The sequence below is a fragment of the Manis javanica genome, chromosome 6, assembly GCF_040802235.1.
Source record: "Manis javanica isolate MJ-LG chromosome 6, MJ_LKY, whole genome shotgun sequence".
NCBI lineage: Eukaryota > Metazoa > Chordata > Mammalia > Pholidota > Manidae > Manis > Manis javanica.
In genome coordinates, this window is record NC_133161.1 from 100,324,034 (window position 1) to 100,348,562 (window position 24,529).

The 24,529-nt window shown below is 35.4% G+C and overlaps 1 long non-coding RNA gene across 1 annotated transcript in view; it reads right to left on the minus strand.

The window, feature by feature from the left end:
* Positions 1-2,795: 2,795 nt before the first annotated feature.
* The window catches only part of LOC140850106 (uncharacterized), a 77,136-nt gene continuing 55,402 nt past the window's right edge, over positions 2,796-24,529 (minus strand). The window contains exons 2-3 of the long non-coding RNA XR_012132860.1: positions 5,020-5,125; positions 2,796-2,985 (exon numbers count right to left, since the gene is read on the minus strand). This is a non-coding gene — a long non-coding RNA (uncharacterized lncRNA). The remainder of the gene's footprint in view (positions 2,986-5,019; positions 5,126-24,529) is intronic.

Genomic DNA, 24,529 nt, shown 5'->3' on the forward strand with positions numbered 1-24,529 from the left:
TTAGGAGAAGTGGCCATCTTGACAGTGTTGAGTCTTTCAAGCTATGAACATGGAATGTCTCTCCGTCTGTTTCCACCTCCTTTAATATCTCAACATTGTATTGTAATTTTCACTAATCCAATGTTGCACTTCTTGAGTTGAATGTATTCTTAAATTGTTGATTCCTTTATGAAAGGGAGTGTTGTCTCAATTTCATTTTGAGTATTTTGTTACTAATATACAGAAATTCAATTGACTTTTTGCACTGATACTGTATCTTGCAATCCTGTTAAATGAATTTATTAGTTCTAATATTCTTTCTGATTCTTGAAATTCTTTAAATAAAGGATTATGTCATCTATGACTAGAGATAATTTTATTACTTTATTTCTAATCTGAATACCTTTGATTTTTCCAGCCTGATTATACTACTATAATGATCAAATAATATCGATAGTAGCAACAAAAGGAGACTTCCTTGCCTTTTCCCAATCAGAGGGGGAATTCATTCAAATCTTTCACAATTCAATGTATTCGCCATGGGGTATTTTGTGCAGCCCTTTTATCACTTAGCATTCTTTCCTAATACTCGTTTTTGGGAGTTTTGTCATGAATGGGTGGAGGCTGTAGTCAGTGCATTTTGTGTATTTGAGGAAAAAACTGGTTTTTGTCCTTTATTCAATTAATATAGTTTTCAAATGTTTAACCACATTGAATTCTTGAGATGATCCAACTTAGTCATAACGTAAAATCATTTTCACATGTTAGTATCTTCAAGTTACTATTATTTTGTTAAGGATTTTTATGTTTGATGAAGAATATTTTTCTGTAGTTTTCTTATGGTTTCTTTGTTTTGAAATCAGTGTAATACTGCCTTTTAGTGTAATAATTTGACGAGTGTCTATTCTTCCTATTTTCTTTAAGAATGTGTGAAATATTGGAACTATTTATTCCTAACTTTTATTCTAAAGTACTAATTTACCAGTGAAGCCATGTGTAATTGGGCTTTCATTTGCCATCTCTTCAGTATCCTTTTTAAGTTCTTCTTTTTTTAAATTTCTTCTCAGGAAGAAAACCCAGATTTTGTTCAGGCCTGAACCCCAACCTCTCCAGGTAGCCCTTATTACTTGGAAGTTTGTCTGGTCACCTGTGACCCTGAATGGACTGTGAAGTAAGTTGTAAACTCTTCTAGGACAGTAAGAGCGAGAAGAGTTGTGATGATGGTCTGGGAGTCTTCCTCCTTTGTTCAAATTTCTGTTATCAGGTCTCTCTTTTTCTGACATTATTTGGGATAAAACTGAGGACCAAAAAAGCTACACCCTGGTCTCTATCGGCCACAAGGTCAAACTAAAATGGTAAACATAGACAAGACCAGAGGATTAAAGGAAAAGGATCAAAATTTAAAAGATTTGAAATTTGTCTCTCCTCTAAAACTCTAGTTAAGAGGGAGGCAATATCATCATGAGAAAATGGACACGTCAAAGACAAAAATTTCAAAAGAAAATCATGAGTCTTGATCAATTAGATTAAGAAATTATGAAGCAAAAGAATATTAGTTCTTGTAATATAAAAACACTACTGTGGAAATTAGGTTTTTAATTTTGAAGTTGGAATGGTAGTTTCCTTTTGTCCCTCTTTCTCACACATCACTCCCAATCCTCAAAGAGAGCCTGCAGACTCTGGGAGTCATGGGTACTGAGCAAACTATAGGGGTCCCTTTCCACTGAAACCAATGGAACTGCAATGCCCTGACCTCCCAGCCCCCGCTCACTGACTCCTTCTTGAACCACCATTGCACTGGGCATGGACCACATCCACCATCAGGGATTTGGCATGTGGTATATTCTTATCCAAACTGGAATGAAAAATTTGGCAAATGTTCCCTGGGCTCACCTTATATGAAGGAACGAAACTAAAGCTTAGGTTATAAGAATGAACAAGATACTGTTACTTTTATTTAAGAACTTGAAACTGTTGATGGGGAAGACTTCTCTCCATCAAAAGAAAAACATAAAAGGTCAGAGTACTTATTTGGAAGTTGCAGAAGTGAAAGACATAAGATGTAGAGGTAGGCAAGGCAAGGCTCAGGAAGTCTGACATGTCAGGCCCGGGAGTTTGGGCTGCTCACTGCTGGTGGTGTGAGTCATCAAGCATTACACAATGACACTGTGTGCTACATAGGATATGGGATTATATGCTGTTGCACATCAGGGGGTCTAAATGATTTCCTCCTGTGCTTTATTGCCTAACATTTGGAATGCAAAATTGGTGTAGAAGGTGGGAAAGAAATGTTAAGTGAACCATGTGTTTATGTATAAAGAATGATCATACTGGGGAATAGCTCCCTCTTCATTTAGGCAATTCTAGCAAATAGAGAGCCATTATTTCTTCAACAGAAAGGCCAAGATGAGTGGCAGTTTGGGGAAGGCAGGAACCTGAAAGGAACAGCTATAAAAAAGCACCTGCGCTATGGTCTAGGGGCCCCAGGAGATGGGAGAACTCCACCTCCAATTCCAATTCCTGCACTCGTGTGCCTCCAACCACCACCATGCTCTGTATTTTCACACTAAAACAGCGAATGCAAGAAAGAAGTCATGATTTGTGAAGTCAGGAGACCTCAATGTGTATGTATCCTTACTTTGTCACATAGACAAGGTTGGTTTTTCTCATCTTTAAAATGGAACTAAAAATACCTGCTCCATAAGACTGGAGTGCAAATTACATGAACAAAGATATGAAAGCCTATATTAATTTCCCAAGTGTTTTAAATATTACCTACTTTTATGTGTTTAATTAAATTATTTCAGTACCTTTATCTCTGTGCCTGAATGGTGTTAATTGGTAAGTTACACATTCTGGATGAATTCTCACTTTGAGTGAAGACACAGCCTCTAGGTCTTTTTGTACATCTATCCCTTTTTCATTTGGTTATTCTTTCATTCCAGCCTTCATGTATTTCTCAACAAGTGTGCACTGACTGATTTGCTATTTATCAAGCACAGCAGCCTGAAATGAAAAGCAAGGGTAATCTCTTGTTAGTATAAATCAAGTGTGGGTGTAGGGTGGGGCGGCAAGCATGGAAAAATGATTGCACAGATGATGAGTTATTTTCATGTGTGATAAGGCCTAGGAAAGAGCACATACTTCTCAAGCTCTCTCTGTTTCTTTTTCTGAGAATACAGTCTTCACTGTCTTCATCTGAAAGGCGAGCTCCTGTGGGCACACTTTGGCACATGCTTACTTTGTAGCCAAAGACTCTAGAAAGCCATACTCACTTCTTGTGTCTGGGCAACGTTTATCGTCCTTGCCTTGTCAGTCCTCCACCTTAGTGCCTAAGCTTCTAAGCACCTTAGTGCCTGGTGCTGTCCCACCAGGGCCTGGAGCAAAGGAATCCATGGAGTTATTCCAAGGCCCCTTTCCTGCACAAATTTCCTTAGTGAGCTCCTGATCCACATCTACCCAGCTTCCCCTGCACCCCTACTGGGTCTCCTAATTGTTAGGTGGTCAGAGTTGAGGCACTGAAGATGGTCTTTCAAACAGAACCTTTATGAAAATCTGTAAGTTTCCCAATAAATGGCTTCAGCTTAGCACATGTGAAGGTTCATAGACTTTTTTCAGTTAAGAGGGCTTTGAAAAAACTTGAAGAGAGTATTATAATTATTTCAGTTTAATTTTTAAAAATCTCTCCTTATTTTTATTCTTTTTTCATTTTTAACAATCAAGCTTTATTGAAATAGGACTCATAGCATGAAATTCACCCATTTGAAGTGTGCGATACAGTTGTTTTAGTATATTGACAAGTGCAACCATCACCATGATAATTTTAGACTATTTTCCTTGCTGTGAAAGGAAACTCTCATGCCCATTAACTATTGCCCCACCACCCTCCATCCCCTGCCTCCAAGCCCTGAGCAACCACCAGTCCACCTTATGTCTCTGTAGAGCTCCCTGTTCTGGACATTTCATAATGGAATTATTTAATACGTGGTCTGTGCGATGGCTTCTTTCATTTAGCATGTTTTTAAGACTCATTTATATTTTAGCATGAATCCAAACTTCATTCCTTTTCTTTGGCTGAATAATATTCCATTATATGGACCTAACAGATTTTGTTTATCCATTTGTTATTTGTGAGTATTTGGGTGGTCTCCATCTCCTGGCTGGTATGAGTAATGCTGCTATAAACATCTGGATACAACTTTTTGTGGGGGCATGGACTTTCATTTCTCTTGGGCATATACATAGCAGTGGAATTTCTGGGCCACATGGTAACTCTATATTTAATTGTTTGAGGAACTTCCAGACTGTTTTCCAAAGTGACTGCATTGTTTTCCATAACCACCAAAACTGCATGAGTATTTCCATTTCTCTGCATCCTTTTCTATACCTGTTATATCTGACTTTTTTATTGTAACTACCCTATGGGTGTTGACAAAGCAAAAATTCTGAAATGTCCTAAATTAAGTGACATAAGGGCTGGAGAATGAGGGAGAAAGACAAGGGAAGATCATCAGTCAAAGCCATGGGTCATAGCTAACCAAAACTCCCCATTCCTAGATGAACTCATTTTGACAATTATCTAGAGGGTCCCCAGAACCACTGCATCCCCCTTGCAAGTGACCAGTGTCTGACGATCATCAACAGCCAATCCACAAGCCTTTTCTATGGACTAATGACCTATGCCAGGACTTCTCCACTTCACATTTGCCCACCGTCCTTATCTGTAGCCAATGTGAATTTAAAGAATTTGTTTCTTTCCTTGAGACCCTTTACAAATGTGACCTGTTTCTTGAGTCTGGTGGACAAGTTATTTCTGTTAACTGGTCTTGCTGCTGAGGAAGCAGAAATCCTTGTCCCAGGACAATCTGGCTACAGCTGTAATGGCTCAATAAACCCTTTGATTTCAGAGAGTCTCCATAGTTTTTGATTTGTCAGTGTGGTGTATCACTGAAATAATTTTGCATATTTTTTAATTCTTACCTACATTTTGGTTTTAAGTGCTTTTCCTAAATAGAAATTACAGAATCCAATCTAACTTACAGAAAATGCAGCCCTGAGAGACAATCCAGAGTCAAGTAATAACTGCTTTTCTTGAAATATTATTTCAGCTGCTATTGAGTCCTCTTGTTTTCCTTGCCCACTCTTCCTATGAAGGAATAGAGATTTTAATGAAAGTTTTGATTTATAAACACCCAAAAATACACTAGTAATTTAAACAAGCCATATTTCTCTATGGATAATAAGTTAAAAAAACTAATTTAGATTCTAGCAACTTATCAGGTTTATGTCTTCCTTGAAGAAACCTGAAAAGATATAACATTTGGTATCAATAAATCAAATTCTCAGTGAAGCCTCTCCACATTCATCACCCTCCCTGCACTTAGATATGTAGCTTTTATTTGAATAGGTGCAGCCTCACCTGGGAAACTGTATTATGAATTGAATTATGAGCTTCCTAGAACCTCAGAGCTCACAGAAGCCAAACTCTTTTTTACAGATGAGGCAGCTGGGATCCAGATATGTTAGACAGCTGACAAGGACACACACTAGAGACAAAGATGGAAGCTGAAACCTCACTCTGGTCTTCCCCCACACCACTGCCTGATGTTCAGATTCTCAAGAGGAACGCGCTACTCCACACAGATTGTCTCACTCTACCCTTCTCAACCTACTTACTCATAAGCACACCCGCAAGAATCACAGAATCAGAAGATTGAGTTCAAAATGCCTGAGAGCCTCGTCACCTTTGGACACTTCTTTAAACTCTATTAGTAGAATGAGGAGAACTATGCATATATCTAATAGAGAAAGCAAGGATTAAGCAAAAATTCATGAGAAAAGCCAAGATAATGCTTAGCAAATATCAAGTGACCAATAAATACTACTCTGACTCATTTTCATGTAATGGTTTAAAAATTAGACTATTCTATAAAAGTTCAAATTTTCATAGGTATTTTTTAAATAAAGTAATGTTCTTATTTATGATCAGATGTATTTGAATACAAATTAGTTCTTATCACATGAAGGTTTATCTATAAATTAAATCCTTCTCATCGCAATATGTGGACCCCTTTTTTCTGTTATAAATAAGTCATCATTGCTACTGCTTTCACACACCATTAACCTTTTTAATTTTTCTCCTAAAAACATTTGGGGGCAAATTACTAGTCATACTCTTATGACAATCATCTAATTCAAGTTTGTTGGATTTACTCCATCTCTGGCCTATTATTCTTGATTCATTTGAAAAATAATTTTCATTTATGTAGCCATTACGTATGGGACATGGAACAACCTGAAAGAATTGGATACTAAAAAACTGAAATGGTACTAAAGCCAGTTCCCAATCTTTTACTTAAATCATACAAATTCTTACAACTAATCTATTAATGTTAATTAATTAATTCTGGATAGGAATATCAACCCCCTTACAAGTAATTTCTAATTATTGCCTATTTTTAGGTAAGAACATATGAAAATATAAAGGTTACTCTTCTAAGTGAAATGCTGACATGTCTGATCAAGGTAATGATCCTCTCTCATTTATTAATTTATTTAACACAAATTACTTCAATTATTAACATGAGGAAAGGAGAAGGTAAGAAAGGATGGTGGAGATAATTTGTGATATATTAATCTTAATAGAAGAAATATTTTTCTTCTTTGCCAAGTTGTGCATTATGAAATATTAATTTAGCTTAAGCTAATGGAGTGTATGAAAAGGAAAAAAGAATAATGAATGTGAAGTAATTATTCTTAATGTAAGTTAACTAATTTTGAGTTTTTATCAAGACTGGTTCTAGGTCAAATGTTCAAGTGATAAGGCACAGGTTTTTCTTTCTTTCTTATACTTATTTTCCTGAATCCCTTAAACAAAGCCTCAGGAAGTGTCCAATATATATCAGGTATTATAATAATCCCAGAGTATTAATGAAAAGCAGTGTCCTTGGTCTATGCTCTCAGTATTTCTAAAATAAGTTGAATAAAGTGATTCTAAGCAAGTGATTAAGAAGAATTGTAGTATTGCAACTGTAATAAAGGGCCTGTGATAAAGGGCCAGTGTTTGCAGAGGAAGGGGTGAGCTGAGGAGCATAGTCGGTATAGAGGTCCTCAGGAAATGAACACTGAGGTCTGAGTGGTGATGGAGGACATATCATATTTCCCAGTGGCTATTGGAAGTTGGGAGAAAAAGTGAGGAGAACCAATCCAGGCAGAGCAAACAAATGTACAAAGACTTTTAGATAGGAGGAAACGTGAAGGCACAAGGCAGTGAGAAAAGGCAAGTGTGAGAGCCTCCCAGAGACTGGAGAGAGGCATGGAGGACATGGTGCTGGGGAGCTCAGTGGATGGAGGACCAGAAAAACTTCATGGTCACAGTGGGGGAGTTGGTCTTTACCTGTTCCAGGAGAGACCATGGAATTGTTTCAGTGTGGCCTTTATTGTGGAGCCTAACAAATATGTGTTTGAAATTTTCATTTTGTCCACAGCATGAGAATGAAGTTGCAATCCATATGAGTGACGGTTATAGATTAGAGTAAGAAGATGACATTAGAGACGGTTAAAAGTAAAAAAAATGGATGGGTTTGAGTGATAGTTAAGTTAGTTTGAGTGAGAGGTAAGGTTGACTTGGATCTGGACATCAGGAGTGAAGGAGGAGCAGGTGCCAAGCATCTGTCTTTTGTAGCTTGAAGAACGGTGTTGGCACCATTATCTACGATAAAGCCCAGAGAACTATTGTGGGAAAAATTGGGATATTTCCAGAATCTCTCTCCTGTTCTTATGCATCTCCATACCAATAGGTGATTTCAAGGGGGGTGAGGAGTGAGGGCATATCTGGACCAGAGAGGTTTGGTAGGACCCTTCTGCAGCCAGGTCAAAAGAGACATGGGCTAGTAGAAGTAGATGACTGCTTGTAAGTAATAAACTGGTTTCTCCCACTTTGTTTCTCCCCTTGACTGATTTCGGCTTCAAAGGTTCTTTCCCCTGGACTGGGAGCATCTTTCCCCCTCCAGAATTACAACTATGCATTTGGATTTAGCACATGCCTTGTGTTTCATACATCCAAGACAAGACACCAAGCAGACAGATCAGTATAAAGTCCCAAGCTCAGAACATGGTTTAAGCTTGGGTTTAGAGTTACATCCTTGGACGAATGGGCAAATAAAGGGGCCATGGAAACTGTAGCCATGGACATTTCCCAGGGAAAAATATTAAGAAACAGGTGAAAGAAAACCTAGAATCAAACCATAAACATTTCCCACATGTAATGGCTACATAAATGAAAATTATTTTTCAAATGAACCAAGAACAATGGGCCAGAGATGGAGTAAATCCAAGAGAATGTGGAGTCACTGGGCTCATGAGAAAAGTAGTTTAGAAAGAAGTGAGTGCTTAGTAATGTCACCTACTTTTGACCAACATATTATAAGCTAAAAAGTACCCATTGGATTTAGCAATTTTGAGAGTCTGGTAATCAATCAGATTATTATTCTGGAATTACTGTCAAGAGTTTTGATTGTTGAAGAGAGGAGGGAGCCAGGATAATAGCAGCAAGGAAATTGAAAGTAAAAAAAACTTTTTGAAACAATTTTTTGCTCAGTTTATTCCATTTTTAAAAGTCAGAACAACTCAAATATAGGTAAATGTTGATAAAAACCATTTGATAAGACAAATAATGCATACCATAGTGTTCTAGACAATGTATCTCTCCATTCATTCAAAGTAATTAACAAGGCAAATTACTCAACAAATTTGGAAAATACCTTTGAAATATTTGAGATAATATTTTTTATTAAAAATTTCCCCAAATTAATAAAAAAAGTCATGTCATATCTAAATCTGTATTAGTTTCTTATTGCTTCTGTAACAAATGATAGCAAAGCCAGTGGCTTAAACAACACAGATTTATTCTTTTACCATTCTAGAAGTAAAGAGCCTGAAATGGGTTTCACTGGGCCTAAACCAAGGCGTTAACAGGGCCACACCCACCCGGAGGCCTCTAGGGAGGGTCAGTGCCCCCCCTGCAGCTCCTAGGGCTGTGTTTCTGGGATCAAGGCTTCTTCCCTCTGCAAAGCCAGCAAGGATGCATCTTTAACTTTCTCTCTGCTCCACTGTTACATGTCCCTCGTCTTCATTTGGCTTTTTTGCCTCTATTTCATAAAGACTTTTATTACACTTAAGGCTTACCCAGTAATCCAGAATAATCTTACTTCAAGACCTTTAACTTAAATACAGCTGTGAAATCATTATTGTCATATAAGGAAACATTCACAGGCATTAGGACATGGGTATATTGGGAAAACCATTACTCAGTATATCAAAGTTCACCTTCTAGCCTCAAAAGATTCATATCCATCCTACATGAAAAGTACAGTCATCTCATCAACATCTCCAAAAGTCTTAACTCATTACATCGGCTCCTAGATAAAGTTCCATCTAAAATATCCCCATCTCAAAGGTCCCAATTCTCATCATCTAATCAGGCATGGGCAAAACTTTGTGTAATCCATGCTGGGCAAAATTCCTTTCCATCTGTGGACCTATGACTGGAAAATTAGAAAACACCATAATGTAATAGTGGAGAAAATGTTGGGTACCAATTGTAAACATTCCCATTCAAAAAGAGAGAAATTGGAAGAAAGAATGGTATCACAAACCCCAATAAATTAAAAAATCCAAATGGGGAAGTCCCAATGTAGAAACAATTTACACATTTTTAAAAATAATAATTTGCATCTATGAAAAGAAATATCGAGTAAAAATTAGCACACATTTTTAAAGGCATTAATAATATATAATATTACTTAAATGCATATATTACATTCAGTAATAAACAGGATTCATAATTACATAAGGAATAGGGTTTGTTTTCTAGTCATGGTGGATTAGCTTGTATTAGACTAAGTCTCTGCTGAAACCCTTAGAAAAACCGAATATCATTGGAAGAACATTTGTTCCAATGGGTTGAATAGTTACCAGGACAATAAAGAAATGAGGCATCAAGATCCCAAAGACACAGAAGAAGCAGAGATAAGCCCAAAACTTAACTATGCTTTCCCATACAAGGCATTTGGCAATTCATGGCAGCAACTTCAATTTGAAAGACTGAGCAGATGGTTATTGTCTCATAATCTTAGGGGAGAAACATGAAGTTCAAGTCCTGTCAACATAGTAGGGGCTCTGAGAAACATCCAAGATTTTTAGAACTCATGAAGGACTACCATCTGCAAGTAATAATAAAGGAAATAGACAAGTCCTTAAAAGTTGAAAACCACATCTGATCAGCTAATTAACACATTAGATTAGAATGATAAACCTCTGCCAGAAGTAAATATAAATCCTACTGGGAGAAGATAAACATAAGAGAAATCTGTATTATCCCTTTCACTTTTCATAGTCAATATCTGGCATTCGATAACAACTGTATCAGGCACACAAGCATAATAAATCAAGTAGCAAACACCTGGAGGTAAGCTGACTATAAAAACAGAGCAACTAGTGGTTAAGATCTATAGAACTTTTAGAAACAGGCAGTAATGCAATTGTGATTAATATAGTTGACAACATGCTTGCATCTTTAATATATGAAAAATTCTGTATGTGAATAGAAAAACTAACAAAAAAATAACAGCAGAGTAAACACTGAATTATTAATATGAATTGATCAAAATAGCTAAAATTAAAATTCATGTACCTAGGCAAAGATGTACATCAACTGACACTCTCAATTACTAGTTATATAGAAAATGTTTGGTAGATTATACTATGTCAGGGGTTGGCAAATAATGGCTAATGTGCCAAATCCGACCCAATGTGTTTTTGTACCACCCTTGAGACAAGAAGAATGGATTTTACATTTTTAAATAGTTGAAAAAAATCACAAGAATACTATTTCATGACACTTGAAAATAATGTGAAATTAAAATTCTCATGTCATAAATGATTTCATCAGTGTACAGCCACACTCAGTTGTTTTTGTATTGTCAATGGCTGATTTCACACATATAACAGAGTTGAGTAGTTGTAATCAAGATAGGTGTACCCTCAGAGTTGACAATATGCACTTTCATTCCCTTCTGGGCTATATTCAAATTAATTACTTGGTCAAACTGTCCTTTAAGAGAAAGAAGATGCAATACCCAGAGTGAGAGAAGTATTTGTAATACCTATAGTTGGCAATGTATTTGGATCTTAAATTTTTTTAATTGTTTAAATCAATAAGGAAAATATAGACAACCTAAAAGAAAAATAGATAAAACCTTAAATAGGTATTCACAAATAAGCATAACCAGAAGCCTAATAAATGTTAATGGTCACAGGGAAATGCAAATTAAAACTGTCCTGAGTAATCAATATCATTCCACCAAAACAGCAAAAATCTAGATGTCATTGGCATGGAAAGATGTCCATCTACTGTCACTCTCAGTCCTTAGTAACCAGAATGTAAATTGGTGGAACCTCTTAGGAAAACTCTTTGGCAATATTTAGTCAAGTTGAATGTATGTATACTGTAAGACTCCCAAACTTCACTTCAATAAAAATGTAAGCATAGTTCACCAAAGTACAAGTATGCTCACTGTATTACTCATAATGTCTCTGGCTAAAAGCAATTCAAATTTCCGTCAACAGTGTATTGGGAAAATGCATTTAAAAATATTATAAAAGTGTAGATCAACTTCACAAACATGATACTGACAAAACAAGCCAGAAAAAAAGATGCTCATACTGTAAGTTTTCTTACATGGTTATTATATGTACTTTTAAAATAGCCACATCTTCCTTTGACTTAGAAGTCCGGAAGGTCTTTACATTTGAAGGAGGAGGACAGTGACTGGGAAGGGGACAGACATGAGATGGGTGTAGCACTAGCATATTCTTGTTTGGTTTTTGAGCTGCTTAGATGTGTTATTCACCAAAGAAAAATTCATCTAATGTGCACAATTGTAGTTCAGTAAAATTATTTAAAATATTTTATATGGAATAGTTCTGATTATGGAAATGCACAAGGGCAATAAAACCAAAGTCACGTGTTTGGTGCTGGAAAGGTGGGTGGTTCCTCATTTTCTCAGCATTTTTCAGAGATGGGGGTTTGGGTGAGGGCACAAGAGTACACGTGTGGGCTTGCTTTTCAGAAGAGCTTCTCTGCCCACTATTGTTGTGACTCCATGTAGGCCCACAAGGGGAAGACTTCTTGAATGCTGAGCTTCTCAGAGATTCCGACCAAAGCATGAAGGATGGCAGTGGTCCATACAAAACTGGGTCCTGTTGGCTGACAGGGATGCCCCACTCCAGCTGGGTTTTTTTCTTTTTTTGTCAAGCAGCCCTAAAAAGTCCATGGGGCTTTCACTGTATATATATTCTTACTTGTCTTTCCATATTGTGTGAATAGGTATATAGAAAAAGAATGGAAAGTAAATGCACTGAAATATATTAACTCCGCAAAGATCTTTGTCTTGGTCATTTTGAGCTGCTATAACAACATACCATAGACTGAGTGTCTCACAAAGCACAGAAATTTATTTCTCACAGTTCTGGGAGGACCAAGTCCAAGATCTGGAGGTCAGCACATTTGGTGTCTGGTCCATAGACGCCTGTCTTCTCACTGTGCCCTCACATGCTGGAACAAGGGAGCTCTCTGGGGTCTCCTTTATAACAGCACTCATCCCATTCATAGGGGTTCTTCCCAAAGGCATCTCCAGATAACAACACATTGGGAAGCAGGTTTCAACATACAAATTTTGGAGGGACACAAATGTTTGGTAATCAGTCTACAGTAATCATGTTTGATAAAAGAGAGAAACTACCAAGAGCAGTAATTTTTTTATATATAATTTACATACTCTACGGGGAACTCTGTTAAGTATAGACAAGTACTGCTTAGGAATTTTTAAATGAAGATTAATTGACCACATCAGGCTTAAAAAATTAAAAAGAACTTCCCTTATGAAAGCTTTTTGGTTATTAGAAAGTTGAACTATGTATGAAAACACTAAGCTATGCACACAAGTACTTTTGATAAGAAAGAATTAACAAGGTAAATATTTATTCATTTATTCATTTAATGTTTACTGAGCATCTCCTCATATCAGTCGCTGGTTTAGTTCTGAAGAAAGAGAATAAATAGAGGTACTTACCATTTATTTGATTACTATAGGCACCCCAAAATGCAAACTAATATAATGAAAGAGTACATAAATTGGAACAGAATTTTATAGTGTGATCATTAAGCAAAAGAGAGAGATTGGAAGGGTGGAAGGGGGCTGGGAGACGATGATTCTTAAATGAAAAATGACTAAAGTGTTAAAAGTTAATAGCCAAGTAGAAGCTGAAAATTAGGAAATATTTGAAGTAGAAACATGTGATCAATGATTTAGGTCCAAAGTTTGTAGGAATAAAATGATAAAGGGCTACATTGCTAAGATCAATATCTTGGAAGTCTCTGGAGTCCCTGAAAGCAAAATTATGAAGCAAGTTATAATTCTGGCTGAGCACGCCCACATGTGTGTGTGGCTAAATGTAACTAATATACAATAAATTTTCCCCCTGTCCTGTTCACATCAGACATCTCTTTAGTCAGAGATGAAGATTAGGAAGTAAATGTCATATGTTCCATCTCCTACATTTAGTAATGTGCATCCTGAAAAGTGAGCAAATTGTATAGAAATATATATTCTGCTGTAGGGACATCCAGAGAACTGCTGGTGTAAATTACAACATGCAAATTTGTTAATATAAATTCCTTTACCACATTACAAAGTGATATTGCCTTCCTTTAAGTGTGAATTGTTGATAACATTGGACTATTAATTTTATATAAAGAGATGAGAAATTAGAGTCCAAGGAAAAGAAACTTGTAATGAAACAGCTTTTAAAACAATCTTATGATGACAGGCAGGCAATCTGAACTAACACATACCCAATTTGCAAATTGATCATGTGAATGCTAGGTCTAATACATTTCTCTTCTCTTTCCTTGCTGTCACCTGCATTAATTGGTTAGGAGTGCCATAACAAAGTGGTACAAGAAATGTGTTGTCTCACAGCTCTGAACACCAGAAGCAGAGATTAGAGTTGGTTCCTTCTGGGGGCTGCTTTATTTCCACGTCTCTGTCCTAGCTTCTGTTGGCTGGTAATCTTTGAAGTTCCTTAATTTGTTGAAGCACCACCTAATCTCAGTTTTCATTCTCCCAAGGTGCTATCCTTGGGTGGATGTCTGTATTCAATCCCTCCTTATTTGTAAGGACAGTGTCATATTTCTTTGGGGCCCAGTCTGCTCCAGTGCACCTTCATCCTGATTTAACTAATTATATCTACAAAGAACCTCTTTCCAAATGTCACAGTCTAAAGTTTGAGGTACTGGAAATTAGAACTTCAACATATGAAACTGGGGAGACATAATTCTACTCATAACACTCTGCCCTCTGGTCCCCCAAAATTCATGTCCTTCTCACATGGAAGACACATTGACCCCATGCAAACCTTCCCAAAACTTTAGGCTCATCCCAGCATCAACAGTAACTCCCAAATCTCATTGAAAGATCACTGAAATCAGAAATGAGTAGGATTCCAGGTCTGATACATCCTGAATTCCTCTCCAGCTATGAACCTGTGAAATAGGATAAGTAAGATGCTTCAAAAATCAAACGGGGATCAGACATAGGTTAGACATTCCCACTCCAAAAGGGAGAAATCAGAAAACTAAAAGGGGTCATGGTCCCCAAGCAAACCCAAAACATGGCAGGGCAAATTCCATTTGAATTAAGGCCTGGTAATAGTCTTCTCTGGCTCTGTATTCTATCTTCCAGGCCTGTGAGGTAGTGACTATGTCATTCAGGTCTCCCAGGTGTCCATGCCCCTCTCCCCAGTCCCTCAGCCCATGGTGACAGTGGCAGCCCCACAGGCCTTGTATCCATGTTGCTGTCCTAAAATCATTATTCTTTCATTTTATCTCCCTGTCCCTTTTAGCTAGGCAAGCTTGCAGTGTTCCTGCTGGTATAAAACTCTTGAAAACCTTGCTGACCTCCTGTGTAATTCAAAGGGGGTCCAAACCATCAGACAAGACTGGATATTTCCTGAGTAACTAATCTGAATCTGGCTTCTGCCAAAGATGGTTGATTGGATTCATGTGTCACACAACTAATCTGTTTAGCACATGGCTGTCCAGCTAGTTTTGGCCTTATTTCCAAAGCACTCTATCTGGATAGACTGAGAATCTTCCAAACTCGGAAGAGCTGGTTTCTTTTCGCTTAATACGTACTTCTTCAATTGATATATTTCCTCTTGTTTTTACTCTAAATAGCAAAGAGAAACAAGGCCACACATGCAGCACATACTTTGCATAGAAATCTTGTTAAATATCCTTCATTTATATGTTATAATTTCCATAAAACACTGGAACACAATACAGGTAGTTCTCTGCCATTTTATAGCAAGAACTGTTTTTCCTCTAGTTTCCAATAGCACGCACATCATTTCTGTTTAGGCTCACATCACAAGTAGCTTAAACATTCATATTTCTACTAACAATTCCTTGAGGCAATCTTAGCATTTTTTTTACCAAGCTCCTCAAAACTCTTCCAGCCTCTATTCACTATCTAATTTCAAAGCTGCCCCCATATTTTAGGTACTTGTTACAATAACATTCAACTTTTGTACCAAAATCGGTATGACTATAATGGAAAAAAAAGTAATGAACTTCATATCTGTGTTATATTTACTCTTTGAAGAATGTCTTTTAAGAATGAAATATGCTTACTGGTGGCACAGACTAATCCAGGTATAGCCACAAGTCAGTTGACAATAAAAGTAATTGGTGTATAATAAATTCTGTGATTGATTTAGATGACTTCTTGCTCCATATTTTCTAGATGAGAAAACTGAATTCATGTAAACTACACACAATGATGCAACCCTATCATGTTAAAGCCTGACAAACATGCCTGAAGGATTTTTCCCTAATTACTGAATACATGTTTTTAAAGGTCTTTTGATCCAAGACTCCATATTTTTGTCTGTATCATTAGCTGGGGTATTTCCAAATTATGAGTTACTATTTTTTCCCCCTGACTTAGAAAACACCTTCTTTTTAGAATAATGTACCTATTTTATTCCCACCAAAACATCAAAAGATCCAGTGACATCCTGCAACAAAATAATCCCTTTACCTCCAATTATTTCTATTGAAATAGTGCTCTTTGGGGAAGCCAGAATAACTCAGAGACCAACAAATTCTAAGGTCAGTAGGTTATGACATGCTCATGGGCACTAAAAGTCAGAGATTATTTCAGAAATTGCATGTCTAGTTGGGGTGAGAACTTAATAATATGGGTAATTGTTGGACTGCTATATTGTATACTTGGAACCAATATAAGATTGTATATCAACTATACTTCAATAAAAAATAAAGAAAAATTGAGATAGGGGGAAACAATGCACTCACTGAGGTGACACTAGGTAAATGACCTGGCAAGAAGGAGTGCAGGATAAAGGGAGATAAGGAAATCAGCCTTTGTAATTAGGCATGAAAAGATAAATGAAGTAAAATGAGAGTAAAGAATTCTTATTCCAGACTGAGAGGATCAAGAACAATAAATCAAATACTATTAAACATTATCAAAAAATTTTTACAAATAACATTCTCAAATTGTTTTTAAGTACAGTAAAATCCTGACATATTGAAATTTAAAATTTAAAATATTGAAATATATTTATTTAATAATATGTGTGTGAAATATTTACTAATATTTACTCGTGTGCAATTTATTTTGAAATGTATTAAAAAATTACATGGTTTGGTAAATGGATAGAAAGATTGAAAGATGGATACATATGATAAAACAAATACAGTAGAATGCTAATAGAGTCTAGGTGGTTGATATATGAATATTGGATATGAAATTATTTCAGTTTTTCAGTAAGTTTGAATATTTTTATTTTAAAAATGTTGAAAAAGTAAACAAATATAACCTTCCCCTTTAAAACTGACTCAGATATATCTTGGTTAAGTTGGCTTAGTTCCTTGGAACAGCTTTATCCTTCTTTTGAAAAGGAAATTGGACTTAAATTTTTACCAGGGATTAGGGGTTGATGAAGGGGAGGATGGTTCTGCCAGGAAAATCACAGGAATTATGAAGAGAAAGAAGAAAGGCACAAAGTTATTAGTAGGGGTTGTTTATAAAAAACAAGAGAGTACCTTTTCTTTAGAATTCAGCTGTGGGGGCTAGTCTTTGACTCTTTCAGCCTGCCTTGGCCTGGAGTCATATTGATGCTGGAACTCAGAGAATAACTGAGTCTATGAGTAAAGACTAACTAGGGCTAATTGGGTAAAAGAGGGAGTCAGACAAACAGTGTTTCAGGAAAGTGTGTTATCTTTATTTTTCCATTCATGAAGAAAAACCAAAAGTAGTTATAACTAGGGCCTATATTCCTGAAATGTATGGTAATGTGTCAGACATATCAAAGAAAAGAAAACATACATATGTTTTTAAAAAGATAAAATAGAAATGACAAAGAATGCTATCTTGTTATTGGAAATACCTCTAAGATACCTATGGACTCTTGAAAGAAATTTCCTTGAAATTCATTGTCATCCCATCATAAAATAATCTTTCTTGATCAATTAGCAGAATGGCAGAGTAAAGATTTCAGTGAAGTTGTCCTTCTAAAACAAAGAAAATGTGGGCAAAATAACTAAAATCAACCATTATAGAACTTGATACTTATCCAAAGCCAAAGAACAAACCGATCATTGCTTATTCAAGAGAAACTATTGAATCTTGGTAACATGGAAGACCTACGATGTATTATTGGGGCTAATTCTACTCCCCTCCTTTCCTAATCCAGTAGTAATACAGCCAAAGATTTGCAGCATTTCAGGTAATGGAGGGAAAATACCCCTTTTGGAGTTTCTTAAAAGTAAAACCACCATACCCAGAATACAGTCAATACTGTTTTCAAACTTACAATGATTTGAGAAATCTCTGTTCTCAGAGGGTGGTGGCTATGTGATGTCGCAGAGAGATCAGCTTAATGAAGGTAGAATGGGGTGATCTGCCCCCAGGACATTACCTAAACAATAGCAAACTGCTAGCTAAATCCTACAACTGTGCTTTCAGTTAAAGGAAACAAGACTGTGGCGGGGAATTTTTTTTAAATATTCTAGAGAATAGGCAATCACAGAGGATTTTGCGAAGTTCCAATATATTCCTAGGGATGTAATTGGCTGTGTGTATGCTCAGGAAAGCCCTGGGAAAAGGAAAAGGAACCAGTCACTCACCTTTGGTGGATCTGCACAAGCAGGAGAGAAAGCTAAGTCTGTTTGGTAAACTGCATGAAGTTTGAAGGTTTACTTTGTTACACAAATCAAAGCCTCTTGGCAAAGAGTAGAAGGCAGAGAAGGCATTTAATACAATCTTCTGACCATTCATTGGCTGACCACTAAATTAAAATAAAATGAAAACACAAAGAAGCTGGGCTTAAAAATAAAAACATAAATTAAAAACAAAAAATCTAACAGATAATTCAGTGGCTTCACACTGCAAGGGAAACATAATCTATAGAATTATTCCAGGAAAATGCTAAACAAATGAACAGCAGCAAGGAAAACAACCACCACCAAACAAAAAGCAGTAACAAATTTGTGACAGTAAAACTTAAAGGGAGAGAAATTGATACTAAGTTGTTATATTTTCTAAAATATCCAGTTTTCAGTAAAAAAATTTGTAGATGTGAAGAAACAGGAAAGTATGCCTATACACTGGGGAAAGAAAATCAGCAAATAGAAAATGTCATTGAGGGGGCCCAGATGTTGAACTTAGTAAACAAAACTTAAAATAAGCTCTAAAAATATGTTCAAAGAACTAAATAAAATAAATTATACCTAAAACCATTACTAGTGACAAACACATTTTGTTATTGTAATAGAATAACAGGATCAATACATCAGGAAGATATAATTATTGAAAGAGCACATACAGCTAAATAAAGATCCCTAAAATATACAGATTGAAAGTCAAACTCAAAAGTAGAAATAGGTATTTAAAGAATAACACTGATAGACTTCAGTGCCCTGATTTCAATATTGTACACACCAACTAGATGAAAGAATATCAAGAAAAAGGGCTTGAACAGCACTGTACACCAAATAGACCTATAAGATATTGATGGAACACATACCCAATATTAGCAGAATGCACACTGTTCTCACATTAAGATAGAACATAAGTTAAGCCATAAAAAGGTCTCAAAAATTTTAAAGGATTAAAATCATATCATCTATGTTTTCCAGCTAAAATGAGATAAAATTAAAATCAGAAACAAAAGGAAATTTGGAAAGTGTGCATAATGTAGAAATTAAACTCTATGTTGCTATAAAAATAATAAATCAAAGAAGACATCAAAATTAGAAAATACTTTGAGAGGAATTAAAATGAAAACCAATATAATGAACAGAGATAAAAATGATAATAGTGCTTAGAGGCTAATTTAGAATTTGAAATGCTTACACTGAAATCCATAACCTAAACTTTGATCTTAAGAAACTAGAAAAAGAAGAGCAAACTAAACCCATAGCCAGTAGAAATGAGGAAAAATAATTATTTGAGTGGAAATATATAAAATACAAAATAAGATATCATAGAGAAAGTCAATGAAATCAAACCTGGTCTTTTATATGATCAACAAAAGTGACAAACATTTAGCTATACTGGTATCCACAAATCACATAGCCTAGAGGAATTGGACAAATTAATGCAAAGACAAAGCCTATCAAAACTGACTCAAGAAGAAATATAAATCTGAGTATAACTAAGACTAGTAAATAAATTGATTCCATAATTAAGAGTTCAGATACACAATGAATGTTATAAAATATTTGATTATACCTGTTAATACCAATCCTTTGGAAATATCTGTACATAAAAATGGAGTAGTTTCCCTCATTCTATGAGGTTAATATTGCTCAGATACCAAAACCAGACAAAACGTCTTAAATCATTTAACAAACCAGAAACAGAACAGAACTTCCTCAACCTGACTGAAAGGCCTATGTACAAAACCTCACAGCTAGCATAATACTTAATGGAGAACAACTAAGTACTTCACCTGAAGGTAAGGAAAAGGACAGCAATACTCGTTCTTATCACTAGATTCATAATTGTACTGGAGGTTTTAACCAGGGAAATTCAGAAAGAAAGAAATAAAATACATCCAGATTGGAAAGTAAAACATAAAACTTTCTGGCTTTGCAGAGGACATGACTTTAAATGTAGAAAGTTTTAAGGACTCCATTACAAAAATAATCAGAACTAATAAATGTATTCAACAAATGTGATAGGACTCTGGATCAATATACAAGCAATTAAATTGTATTTTTATTCACCAGGAATGAAAAATTTGCAAATAAAATTAATAAAACAATCAATTTACAACAGAAACACAAATACACATTTAACAGAAGGTTGCAAAAGCTACACTGAGCACTTTAAAACATTTTCAAAAGAAATTAAAGAAATTATAAATAAATGGATAAAAATCCCATGTTTGTGGATCCAAAGATTTAATGTTGTTAAAATGGTAGTATTCCTTAAATGTATCTACAGACTTTATGTAATTTCTTTCAAAACTCCAGCTTCTTTTTTTTTTTTACAGGTGTTTACAAGCTGATACTAAAATTTATATGGAAGTGCAAGAAACCCAGTACAGAAAAAAAAAAAAAATATATATATATATATATATATATATATATATAACCAAGTTAAAGGACTCACACTTCTGAATTTTAAATCTAACTACAAAGCTGCAGTAATACAGGCAATAGAGTACTGGCATGATAGATTAATATAATGGAGTTGAGAGCCCAGAAATAACCTTTTACAATAGACTTTGACATGATGCTGAGACACATCAATGGGAAAAGAATAGTCTTTGCAATAAATGGTGTGGGACAACTGGATAGCTGTATGCAAAACAAAAATTGACTTTTTTCCTCATACCATATGCAAAAATTAACTCAAAATGAGTCGTAGACTTGTTGGAGGTCATCAAGAGAATGTGACTGCCGGTTGACCTGAGAACTGGGCCTGGGAAATAGGAGGCTCCTCACCTCCTCCCTTGGAGCTGGAATATACTTTTCACCCACCAATCTCACAGTGGAACCTGTCCTAAGGACTTGGCCTTGAGAGAGTAAGGTCATTGAGACCACCTAGATGGTATACGTGAGTGAACTCAGTTAATGCCTCTATATAAACATTTACAATTCTGACTGGTGGGTATGGAGATCTACTCATCTTGCCACCACCCAAGATAAGCCACATAAATAAGGCCCTTACTTATTAAAACTGCCATCTACCAATCTGGAATGGTCTGCCTCTTTCTTGGTCTCTCCTTTTCCTCCCTCTGTGTATGGGATCCAGTTTGCAAACCAGCAAAAACTAAATTTAACAGCTGAAGCTATAAAAATCCTAGAAGAAAAATGAGGAAATCTTTGTGAACTTAGCTTAGTCAGTGTTCTCTTAGATATGACACCAAAAGCACAGGTAACAAAAACACAAGAAACAAAAGGAAAAAACTGATAATTTGGAGTTCATCAAATTTAAAAGATTTTGAGAATTCAAGGACAGCATCAAGAAAGTAAAAATACAATCTAAAGAATGAAAAAAAATTCTAAATAATATATCTGATGAGGATGTAGTATGAAAACACATGCAGAACATTACAACTCAACAAAAAGACAAATAGCAATTAAAAATTCTCATTATCATTAGTCATTAAGGAAATGAGAATCAAAACCACAAGGAGATACTACATAAAATCCACCAAGATAGCTATAGTAAAAAAATACAAATGATATCAGGGGTGACAAGGATGTGGAGAAACTGGAATTCTTACACATTTACGGTGAGGATGTAAAATAGTACAGCCACTGCAGAAAACACTAGGGAAGTTCCTCACAAAGCTAAACAAGTTAAATAACCCAGGAATCCATTCTTAGGCATTTGTCTGAGAAAAGTAAAACCAGAGGTCCCCAGGAAAACACACACATGCAGGTTCATAGCAATATTATTCATAATAGTAAAAATATGGAAATAACCCAAATTTACATCAACTGTTGAATGGATGAACAAAAATGTGATATAGCCATACTATGGAATAGTTTTAAATCATAAAAAAGAAAGGAATGAAGTGCCGATGCAGATGACAAGATGGATGAACTATGAAAACTTTATGTTGAGTGAAAGAAGCCAGACAGAAAAGACCACATACTCCATGATTCCATTTATTGGAAATGTCCAGATTAGGCAAAACCATAGAGACAGAAAGCAAATTAGTGGTTGTGTAAGACTGATGTGGGAAAGTCCAGGGGAGAGGATCAGTATTTTTTTGAAGGAGCTGCATTTGATATAAATTTTCAAAATATTTCTTTCAATATTATTCCTTTTCTGATCAGCTGAGAGCAAACATAATTCCACATAATTTCAGGCTTATTTTAAGTCCAGTTGAATTAATATAACCACTTTTGTTCAATTTTTTTTGATGCAGAGTGTAGGTTATCTACAAATAGATTTTTTTAACAGGGAATACCTTCCTTTTCAGGGAACATGATTTCGAGGAAACTTACTGAACATACCATGATAATCAACATCAATGTCAGGCAGTATTTTCTTAAATATGACACCAAGTGATACTACATTAAATCAATGTTTCCTGTTTTCTTGTATAATTATATCTTACCTTCATAAAATCAGTTAAAGACTAAAGATCTATAATCCCCCTGTTTTACCAGTTCTCCCAAACTTCATCTACCAGGCACCCCCACAATACACCTAAATTCTATTTTCCTGTTACCCCACATTAGCAGTGATCAGCCAGTACTGGGGAGTTATATATCTTCCTTTCCCTATGCCCTTAAAACTGCCTTTACCACCTTTATTTGCTCTGTTTTAAAGTTTTCCTGACTAGATCACCACATGTGTACCATAACTTGCTCCAGATGATCACAAATCACTGACTATGTTTTTATTTATCTTTTGAGAACTTGCCTTGTGGTTTAGACTTGAATCTATTACTTTCCCGGAAAAGTCCTAGACTTCTTACATTCCTAATATTCAGAATCTCCCCCTAAATATGTCTTGAGCTATTTTTTTGTTTTGCTAAATTCTAATACATCTCTTTTTAATTGCTTGGCCTTTTGAAGGAATATCTTAAAAACCCACTGCCAAATCCAGTCATGAAAATATACATGTATTTTTCTTTGTAAGAATTTTATACCCTTTACCCTTATATTTGGATTTTTTATCCATTTTGAATCAAGTTTTGCATACTGTGTGAAGTAGGGGTTCATTGTATGTGTGTGTATCCAGTTGTCTCAGCACCATTTTCTGAAAAAACTTTCTCCATTGAACGGTGTTGACACCCTGTTGAAAATCAATAGATCATAAATGTGTGCATTTACATGAATCTATTCCAGTGCTCTATGTGTCATTATGCACTTGCTCATAAAGTACCACACTCTTTTGATAATAGTAGCCTCCATTAAGTTCTAAAACCGAGAAAAATGAATTCTGGGACTTTGTCCCTTTTGAGGATTATTTTGGCTGTTCTATGTTCCTTAAAATTATATAGGAATTTCAGGATCAATATTTTCATTTCTGAAAAAAAATGCCACTGGGATTTTTTAAATTAATTGCACTGAATATGTATGTAGATCACTTTGGGGATCACATAGAGAGTATGACATCTTAACAATATTAAATGTTACTATTTATGAATACGGAATGTCTTTGTATGATTTCTTTCAACAATGTTTTGCAGTTTTCTCTGTTCCAGCCTTATACTTGGTTAGCTAAACGTACTCGTGTTTTGTTTTTATGCTGTTATAAATGCAATTATTTTCTTAATTTAACTTTTGAGAGTTGTTAGTCTTTTAAAAATAGAACTTTTGTGTATTGCTTTTGTATCCTGTAGTTTTGCCTAACTCATTTATTTGTTGTAATGATATTGTTTAGAATATATATTAGACTTTCCTAATAGAAGATCACATCATGTACACACAATCAGCCAAACAAAACCCATTGGGAAACACAAAAAGTCATGTTATGTGTTTATTAACTAGAGATCATTTTACTTTTCCTTCCAAACTGGATGCTCTTACTGTCATTTCTTGCCTAATAGTCATGGCTACAACACCCAACACTATGTTTATTAAAAGTGATAAGACTGGACATTTTTGGCTTATTCCTTATCCTAGGGGGAAAACTCAGCTTTTAACCATTAAGTGTTATGTTAGCTGTGGAGTTTTCATTGATGTCCTTTATCAGGTTGAGAAAGTTCCATTCTATTCCTAGTTGAGTATTTTCACTATTTGAATGTGTTAGATTTTGTCAAAAGCTTTTTTGTGCCTGGTGAGGTATTCTTTTCTGGCCTTCATTCTATTAAGATGGTATACTGTATTTATTGATTTTCATATGCTGAACCACCCTTGCATTTCTAGAATAAATCAGGGATACTATGCCACTTGGTCACGGTGTGCAATCCTTTTAATATACTAATGGCT